Source organism: Octodon degus, unplaced genomic scaffold (genome assembly GCF_000260255.1).
Source record: "Octodon degus isolate 3935 unplaced genomic scaffold, OctDeg1.0 scaffold00282, whole genome shotgun sequence".
NCBI lineage: Eukaryota > Metazoa > Chordata > Mammalia > Rodentia > Octodontidae > Octodon > Octodon degus.
Window position 1 is genome coordinate 1278672 of NW_004524858.1, and position 10036 is coordinate 1288707.

At 53.7% G+C, this 10036-nt stretch overlaps 1 long non-coding RNA gene across 1 annotated transcript; it reads right to left on the reverse strand.

Moving 5' to 3' along the window:
- Positions 1-1500, reverse strand: LOC111814230. Its single transcript, XR_002819269.1, has 3 exons — positions 1379-1500; positions 1130-1189; positions 1-61 (listed from the first exon to the last, which is right to left on the reverse strand). It is a non-coding gene; the product is annotated as an uncharacterized LOC111814230 (long non-coding RNA).
- Positions 1501-10036: the final 8536 nt, after the last annotated feature.

The following is a 10036-nucleotide window of genomic DNA, read 5'->3' on the forward strand; positions in this document are numbered from 1 at the left end:
GGCTCAGGTCGGCCCGCCGGGCCCGGGGCCAGCGCATGCCGGGGCGGCCCCTCGCTGGCTCCTGCGGGCAGCGAGAGCGGTTCCTGAGCCGCGCGTGCGGGGCCGGGGCTCGCGAAGGACTGAAACTCGCCCTGGGCCTGTCCCCAGCCCAGCCCTTGCAAGATCCCCTCTCCTACCCTAACCCCTGTTGGCGCCTTGTGTTTTAGGGGTGCCCGGGAAGGAAGCCAGGGCTTCTGACCTCCTCAGCGGGTGACCACCGCAGAGCGGCACCCCCAGCCCATAAAATGAAATATTCCATTTTTGCAAACGCCTCATTTTAAAGGAAAAACCGAAGAGCACAGAGAGCGCTCCCCCCCCCCCCCCCGCGCGCCTGGACCGCCCCACCTGCCCCTGCCCCAGGACCGGCCCAGAGCCTCCCTTCCAGAGGGAGGGACTCTCCTTGCAAGCAAGCCAGGGGTCGGCTTTTCCTCCTTCCCTTTTACCCACCCCACCGGGAAGCTCAGGGCTTCTGATGACGCCGTTACCAGTTCTTCCTGTTTTTCGTGGCTGTTACTGGCTTCTGGTTCATCTTACATCCTTGGGCCCAGTGTTTCAGGCAAAGCTGTCTTCCTTGGCAGACTCCTATTCCTTCCTTAAAACCCACCCCAACTGATCCATTTTCCAGGAAGCCCTCACTGACCCATTAAGGAGGACCCTTGCTCACTTTTGGGCATCCCCAGTCCTGTTTCTCTTTCTAGCCCAGTCCTGATTCAATGGCAGTATCTGTATCTGGTTTTGTCTTTCTCAGAACTGAAGGCACCCTGGGGCTTCTGGCATTTCCCAGCATGAGGCAGACCACAGGGGGAATCAGGGTATACTGGGGGAAATGTTAAGTAAAAGTGAGTTCATTCAGTCTCTCCCTGGTGAACTCTTAAGCATCCTTCAAACCCCCAGCTCTAATGACCCTTCCTCTTGCAAGATTTCCTGTCCTACATCCCAGCTGAGCTCCCGGTTTCCCTTCCAAATCTCTTCTCCTGGCTTCTCTCAACTCTGTCACTGGGCTGTGAAGGCATGAGGGACTTCCGGCCCCCCACACCTAGTGGAATTCAATGAGTGTCTACTGCGTGAATGTGGAGACTGCAGCACTTACCCTAGGCAGTCGGGGGGCCTAAGTGCCAGGCTGGGGTTGCTTCAGTCTTCCCAACAGCACCTGCAACAGTGTGCAGTAGTCAGGGCTCCTGTCAGGCCCTTCAGAGCCCAAGTGTCCCTGGGTGCCCATTGCCCAGGGGCGAGCAGGAGGCGCATTCTGGCTTCACTGGAGGCTGCAGGACCACATTGGCCGGGGTGGGGGGCAGGGCCTCATTCCCTGGCCGCGAGGGCACTTCCCAGGTGGCCCTACCTCATGCCTGCCTGGCAAGGCCTCCTGGGCGACGTTATCTCTGTGCAGTCCTGGAGCTGGCCTGAATCCCACCTCCTGAGTCCTGCTCCCTGACCTTGGGAGACAGCCTTGGACTCTGAGCCTCAGTGGGCAACAGCAAAAACCAACTGTGTGCAAAACTGCTGCGGAGACTTTGTCCTCTAAGGTTGGTCAGCTTTCCTATGACTGAGATGTCATGCCCAGGCCTATAATTGATTTTTAAAAAAAATGTCTTTAGTACATGGTCTACAGGGCCTCACTGCACAGATCAGAATTGTGGTGATCCTTTTGTTTTCAGCCTCCCAAGTGCTGGGATTACAGGTGCGTGCCACTATGCCAAGTCTCAGTCCCTGTCTCAGTGTGCCTCAGGGGGCGGGGCTAGCATGGCAGGCTGGAGATTGAACCCCAGTCCCTGCATCTACCTATGCAGGCACTTTAATCCCCTGAGCAATCGGGCTGACCCTCTGATTTTTTTTTTTTTTTAAATGCATTTGGCTCAGGGTCTCACTATGCAGCTCAGGCCATAGCGATGTGGGCCAGTGCTGAGATTACAGGCCTGTGCCGCCACGCCCAGTCTCAGTGGATGGCTCAGTGCACCCAGGGTCAGGCTGACGCAGCATGTGGTGTTGGGGGTCAGTTCAAACCCCGGCCCCTGTGTTTGCCTAAGCAAGTGCTTAGTCCCCTGAGCTATCTCACCAGCCCTCCCATGCCTACAACTGAAAGGAGATTTAACTTTGGGCTCATGGTCTCAGGGGACTCGGTCCATGCTGGGCTGGCTTGAAGGCAGAGCCAGCTTGGCAGAAGGGGCTGGTGGCCCCATCTGCTGAGCTCATGGCAGGCGGGCAGCAGGGCAGGGGATGGTGCCAGAGGAAGCAGTTAAGAGCCCGATATAGTCCCCACTGTCGCAGCCCATGACTGGACACACCTACAAGTATGTGTGCTTGGCTTAGTCTCCAGGAAGTTCTTAAGCTGATTATTTGTCACAGTGAAGGTTAAGGTGACATTCCACCCTTTCTCAACTTGACACCCAAGCCTATCCTTAGCTGTACTTAATCTGCAAGTGAGGCAACAGCAGCTCCATAATTCTGCCCAGCACAACACAATTCTCCTGGGTGTAACTGAAAATATAAGTTATTCCCCCAAGTCCTAATAGCCTCAGCATTTCTAAAAAGTCCAAGGACAGACAAGAATAGAACCAAAGTGAGATCAGACCTCCCCAGCGGAGCAAACAGTAAATCCTGTACCTCCTCATCAAGCAGCTGGGCTCAAGGTGGCAAGTGTGAGGCCAGCAGCCCTACGTCTAGGACCTTGCTGACTGCAGCCTGGATGGGATTTCCCTTGAGCAGGCTCTGTTTGCTGCCTGCAGCTTCCTCAGCAGATGGCCCAAATTCTTGACTTCTTTGATGCACTGGGGTCTCCTCTGCACCTTCACAGCTTTGCACACTGCCCTCTCAGGGGCATACTGCCTGGCCTCCTGGGCTTCTTTTCTGAAATCTGCATGGGCACCTCCAGGACCCCACAACTCTTGCATTCTCCATGTCTATAAAACCACCATCAGTTGGATGACACCAAGGTCTGCTACCAGCTTGAGCACAGCTGGGCCCCCTTAGGTCATGGCTGCAGAGGCCATGGGTAAGCAGGGTGCATTTTCTCCTGGGAACCTGTGCCCTAGATAGACACCCCGTTTTTTTGTTTGTTTTGCATTTTTTTTGCTACTGGGGATTGAACTCGGGATTTTGTAATTTCCAGGCAGGTGCTTTGTGCCACTGAGCTATAGCCCCAGCCCTAGACCATCCTTCTTGAGATGGCGGCCCACGAACTCTCTTCTCAAATCACAGGTTGACACTTTTGCACCTTGAGCCCAAGACAGGTGGAGTCTTGCTGATTCCTGTGAGGCCCTCAAGACACTTTTCTTCCGGTCTGTCTAAAAAGTACATTGTTTCTTTACAGTGGTGCTACACTTTCCAGCATCCACACTTTATTTGGCTTCAGTTTTTCGCATGGTTCCTTTTGGGGCCTGAATTTAAGTTTTGTAAACAAATTTTTTTTTTTTTTGTCTTTTGAGACAGGATCTTGCCTGCAGTTCAGACTGGCCTTGAGCTTACTTTGTAGCCCTGGCTAGTCTCGAACTCACAGAGATCCTCCTACCTCAGCCTCCAAGTGCTGGGATTTCAGGGGTGAGCCACTTTGCCTGGTGAGGTTTTCAATTTTTTTTTTTTTTACTCTGTTTTCTGCCTGATTCTGCCAGATCCTCCCTGAGCTACCTCCCTCCAATAGCTCCACCCCATCTTTACTCTCTGTCCCTTTCTCAGAGAGGCCTCTGGTTCCCTACCATCGCCTACCTCTTCTTTCTCTTACAGCACATAGTATCCACTAGGATGGCGCAGTAAAACTTCAACCTCTGGCTGTTCCTTGACTAGTCCCCATACTGGAGGGAAATAAGTTTCATGTCGCTCCTCTTGTTCACTATTTTATCTCCAGCCTCCTGGTGCACAGTAGGTATGTAACAAAGGGATGAGTGAATGGGCACTGGGTGACCAAGCATCTTAAAACATAATGATACTCAGCGTGAACTTACGTGATCATTCCAGCCAGGGTCACTTGTCCCCCGGCAGGAAGCTCTCTGAGCCCCGGCCTTTAGGGCTTTATGTAGGATCATTAAGTCGCCCCAGGCCTGGCGATCGGTGGCCCCGCTCCCTTCCCCCTTCTCCTGCCTTGATTCTTCCCCATGGAATAGCCCCTCGGAAGCCAGCTTGGGGAGGCCTCAGGGTGCACAGGTCAGGGTCGCTGTGAGACCCTCTGGATCTGGGGAGACCAGAGGTGCAGCACACAGCACTGCAGAAAGAGATGGGCCCAGTGGCTGCTTCCAGGTTTGAGGCCTGGGAGACCCTGAGCTGAGATAGAAGCGAACAGCAGCACGCTGGCTGTGTGGGGTGTGGGGGAAGGGGACGGGGGCAGGAAAGGCAGGTGCGAAGGCCCTGGTCAGGGAAGAGCTGTTGGAGTGGAGCAGCCAAGTCCCAGGGACTCTGCTCCTAGCAGGTGCATCTGTGCACCTCCAACAGTCAAATCGTACTCTAGGAGGCTGAGGCAGGAGGATCACGTGTTTGAGACCAGCCTGGGCAACTGGGCAAGAGGCTGTCTCAATAAACCAAATCAAACAAACAAAAGACAAACAGACACCCACCATTTTGACCTGGTCATTGAAAAGAGGATTCTGTTACTGATTGGGATTTTAGGGTGAAAGAGAACCTTTTTGGGGTGGCCATTTGGCCTCAGCAAATTTCATCGAGGCTTCTTTTCTTTAGATTTTCTTTCTTCTTCTTTTTTTTAAATAAGAACTCTTCACATGTGAACCACTTTTGCTTCACTGCCTCTTTTTCTTCTCTGAGCTCTGGTTTTGCTAAATGCAAACACTACAAGGTCAGCCACCCGAGCCCATCTTAGCTCACCCCTCCGTCCCAAAGCACACCTCTGAAAATCACTTGTTCATTTGCTTAGTGGCTGGTGTCAGTGGCATGGTGGGCTCATGCAGTTCATGTAGGAGTTGGCAGGAGCATCTCCCCTGCCTCCCTGGACTTGCCCTCCATGCAGAGCACCCAAGATCCTCATCCTTTCCCCACTCGCCAGGGCACCCCCAAAGGCAAGAGCCATGGAAACCTCAAGGAGGAAACAGCCTCAGAACTAACTAGATCTGGACCCATGTGACAAAGTGGCTCTGGCCAAACCAAAGGGGCCTTAGTGGTGGGTGCAGGGGACCCATGGGGCCCCTGCCTGCACATATGAAAATCATTCATTCATTCGAGTATATTGAGTGCTTCTGAAGAAGCTGAAATGTCTAAACCCTGAACAGAACACCCCCTAAGGGATTACAGCTGGGTCAGCAGAAAAGAATAGGATATTGAAGCTGAGGTTTTGAAGGATGCATAGGAGTTCAGCAAGGACCACTCAGATCGATGCCTTCCCTGGCCATTGTAATTGGCTCAGCCTTAAGATTACTGCCTCTGCAGTCCCTCCTTGTCCAGCCCTGGTGGTGTTCCCTGTAACAACCACCTCCTGAAGCTATGTAGGGGGCCTCAGGAGCATGTGCAAGCCAAGCCTCAGAGCGAGCATTTCGCAGTGTCACTGTAGGAGGCCACTGTCTCCATCTGAACTGAGGCCAATGACTCTGGCCCAGCATGTCTTGCCCAGGGAGGTGACGGGGTCAGAGCTCAAGGCCTCTCAAGAAAGTACCTGGGAATGAGGTACTGCATCTTGTAACCCTGTCTCGATTACACTAGTGCCCAGCCTTGGGAACCTGGTGAGAACCTGCTTCAGTAAGACAGAGCTGGGATGCAGTCAGGGTGGGGGTCCTGGGCTGGGCCCCAGCTCCCCACACACACACTTGTGGTGACCACAGTAAACACTGCTTCCATAGCAACTAACTTCTACAATAAGCAATATCTGGAGGGGTAGTGGAAGGTGGCCCCGTCAACCTGGATGGCCCCAGGAGGCCGTGCTGGGCAGAAGCTCAGCAAGGGCACAGGTGCTGAGGGGGAGCCGTTTGCTGGAGCAGAGCAGATGGTGGGCTTCAGGATGGGCCTGGTCAGAGCAGGAAGAGCGCTGCATCTCCCATGCAGTGTGGGAAGCAACAGGAAGCGTGGGGCAGGACGGGGACCCTCTCCTGCGGTGCCTGCCTGCCTGACAGCCCAGTGACTCAGGAGGCTGAGGCAGGAGGGATTAAGGCACGAGTCCAGCCTGGGCAGTGTAGGACTTATGGAAACCGTGTCTCCAAATAAGGGCCGGGGACGCAGTCCAGGGACAGAGTGAGCGCCCTGCACGTGACGTGCGAGGCCCTGGGTTCAGGCCCCATCAATCAGCCAATCAATAAACCGATCAGTCAGGGAATCACTCAGTCAATGAATCATCCATGTCCCCTGCGGCATGCTGACGAGGAATGAGGAAAATGGGACATGGAGAGGAGGGCTAGACGGGTGCAGGATCCAAATGGTGCTGGTCCGGCCTCCCATGAGCTCATGACCCTCTTGCCTCTGTCTCCTGCTGGGATCACAGGAGTATCCAGGGCGGCAGCCGCCTCTGAGCCTTTCCCTGGTGACATGGAGATGCGCTGGAGTCCCCACCTTGCCTCCCGGGAGAGGTAGCAGGAGAGAAGTCAGCTAAACCCCTGCCAACACGATGATCGCCACATGGCTTCCCGCCTCTGAGAGTGCCCCTCTCGGCCTGCTCCCCACCCTGCCTCTTCATCTTAATGACAGAAGCCACCCTCCCCTACCACACACTGACTCAGCAGACAGATGAATGGCCGTGCCACTGCCACCCACAGCTTTGGTGCAGGTCAGATCCACACAACGGTCACATTCATCACTCGGCCCGGCAGTCTGCACCTGCCAGGTGTACCTGGCTTCTGCCTTGCTCCACGCCCCTCCGCCTCCTGCCCCTGCTCCCCTCGTTATTTACAAAGCGTTGTTCCCATTTTACCCTGTTCTTATCTTTTTCTTTTCCCTTCCCCCAGCCCTGTCCTGGGCGTGGGGCTGGCGTGGCGTGTTCCAACTGCGGTCTCTGCGCTTGCCTAGGCCTAAGCAGGGGATTCACTCCTTCGGGCTATCTCCCTGGCCAGAAACATTTCCTTCCTGTTTCACAATATCTAGTCTACATTTTGATCTTTATTTATACTTTTGGTTTCTCACACCAGAGAGATAATTCAGTATTTATACACGGATGTCTGATTTGAGTGTGGTCTCAAGGTGCATCCATTTCCCCAGAAATATCTCCACGTATCCTTCTTTATGGTTGAGTAGTACTCCATTGATTATAAAAAGCATATATATAATTTTTTTTTGGTACCAGGGATTGAACTTAGGACCTTGCGCATACCAGGCAGGCACTTATGCTACTAAGCTATCTTCTTGAGCCTTGTGCTCACTTTTGTAGCCCATGGGCTGGTCTTAAACTCACAAACACTCCTGGCTCAACCTCCTGAGTGCTAGGATTACAGGCGTGTGCCACCATGCCTGGTTCCAGGGCCAAGGTGGCGCGCCTGGAGATCCGGGGCCAAGACTGCATGGCATGTGGGCCCGGGATCACACTCAGGTCCTTGTGCTTGCCAGGTAGGTGCCTACGCCTCTGAGGTCTCTCTCTCCGGCCCCTGGTTTATTTCTTGATAAGCATTCTTTCTGGGGTGAGAGGGAATTTCAGTGTTGCTTTAATTTGCATCTCAAGAATGACATTGAACGCTTCTCCGTGTGTTTATGGGTCTTCAGTGTCTACTTCACCTGAGAAGGGTCTAGTCATTCCAGATGCCCATTTTTAGATCGTGTCTTTAAATTTGCGGGGGTCTGCTTGTTTTTCAGTTCCTTATACATTCTCCGTAGTAGTCCTTTGTCTGAGGAAAAAGCGGCAGCCTTTCCCCCACCCTGGGGTGTGTCCTCACTCCTGCAGGGCGTGGCAGCATGTGTGGGTCACACTCAGGCACAGGGCGCCCCGGATTCCCTTGCAGCAGCAAGGGACAGAGACAGAAAAGAAAGCGGCGGGGGGTGCAGCAGGCACACAGGCTCCAGCACTGGCGGCGGGCTCCTGCTCCGTGTGCGCCAACAGCTCAGAGCCGCACCTCAGGAGTGCAGAGGCCCAGGAGGCAGCAGTGGCCGTGTCCCCTGCGAGGGGGCGGCCCCTGCTCCAGGACCGAGGCCACAGGCGGGCACCCAGGTCTCCCAGGTGCGGCATGCTAGGAGGCACGACCCGGGCGGGCAGCCTTGAAGAATCTTCCCATGATTCTGGACCCCATAGGACCCCATACGACAGCGCTTTGTGAACAATTGGGGTGCTGTGCTGGTTACAGCAGGGACTGTGAGCCTTTCTGACAGCGATGACAAGCTGCCCATCCCAATGCATGCGCGGGGGGTTTGCCAACACTTGTTTAGAGGATAAGGACAGGAGCAGAACTGGTGCACATTCAGAAGGGATGCTATTTTTTCCTTTTTTTTTTTTTTTCTTGTATTTAGTACAGGGTCTCACTACATAGATTGGACTCATAGTGATTCTCCTGTTTTCAGCCTCCCAGCTCTGGGACTACAGGCCTGCGCCACCAAGCCCAGTCTCCATCCCCATCTCAGCATGCCCTAGGGGCAGGGCCGGCATGGCACATTGAGGATTGAACCCTGTTCCTACATCTGCCTAAGCAGGCGCTTTAGTCCACTGTGCTATCTAGCTGGCCCTTCCAATATTTTCTTTCTTTCTTTTTTGGGCGGAAATTAGTTTTCTTGAACTCAGTCCCTTGCGCTTGCCAGGCAAGTGCTTATTCCACTGAGCCATCTCCCCGGCCCCTGTTGTTTTATTTTGAGACAAGGTCTCATTTTGTTGCCTGAACTGGCCTTGAACTCATGTGCTTCCCCTGGTTCTGCCTTCCACGTGCTGGGACAATAGGTTCCTGCCACCACACCTGGATTTTCCAATATTTTTTTTTTTTTTGGGGGGGACAGGACCTTGGTGCCTCGACCCATGAAACTCTCATTGGTCCCAGAAGAGAATGACAAGTGGGTGATGAAATACAGACAAGAGACGAAAGCTGAGGTCAGGTGGAGCCCTCTTTCCTGACCAGAGCGAGGAACCACAGCAGGGGTGTTTATTCATCCTTTTGATAAAGTTAGTCTCAGGCACACAGGCCTCCCCAGCAATGAGTGGCTGGCATTCTCAGGCAGGACACTTCTCTCAGGATTGAGGCAGCTCAACTGCTCCAGGCGCTTTGGCCTTGTCCTGCCCCACACAGTTCCAGCTGCTCCCTACATCTATGTACCTCAGGCTGGTTTCAAACTCCTCTGCTGCAACCTCTCATGTGCTGGGATTAGAGGTGTGTGTTAGACACCCGGCCTCCAGTATTTTCAATCCTGGTGGGCTAAACCCAAAGACTCATGATTGACTATTAATCCTCTCATGATGAATATTTACAAGCACCTAAATAGTACAAGGGTCTGAATATTCATGAACAATTAGCTACACAGAGTGTTAGATATTAATGAACAGTGGACTATTAATGAGCAGCTATCTATATCCGTATCAGGGGCTAAGTGCTCCACAGAAGCAATTCCAGGACCCAGTGGTGTCACAGCTCTGGCCCCATGTCTTCCACTGTTGCTCATAGGTGACAGAGCTGGGCCCACTGGGCTCTGGTCACTTCTGTCCCTTAGGAAGTGGAGGAGGCAGAGACGGGAACATGCTAGCCTGTCTGGCCCTACGACATCCTGTGACCTTAGGATCTTCTCTGGCTTTGCTCCACTGCCCTAAGGTAAGTCTGCCCATGACATTCCCATTTTCCAAACAAGTAAACTGAGGCTCTGAGAAGCTTAGCCCTGGGACCTTTGATGGGTTTGAGCCTCAGTTTCCCTGTGGCAAAAACAGGGCTCATCCTGCTTCACCTTGAGCAGCGAGGACAAAAGAGCTCGTGTCCTTGGCACTGTCTTGGTGGCCTTGGGAGGCCCCTGAGCACCTAGCCTGCTGCTGAGCACCTGTCCGACCTGCAGGCTGTGGTGGCCCCAGCCTGTCATCCCTGTGCTGGCGGGGGGCTGAAGCAGGAGGTTCGCCGGCAGGTCAAGGGCAGCTTGGACTACATAGCCAGATCCTGCCTCAGTAAATGAAACGAACAAGATAAAA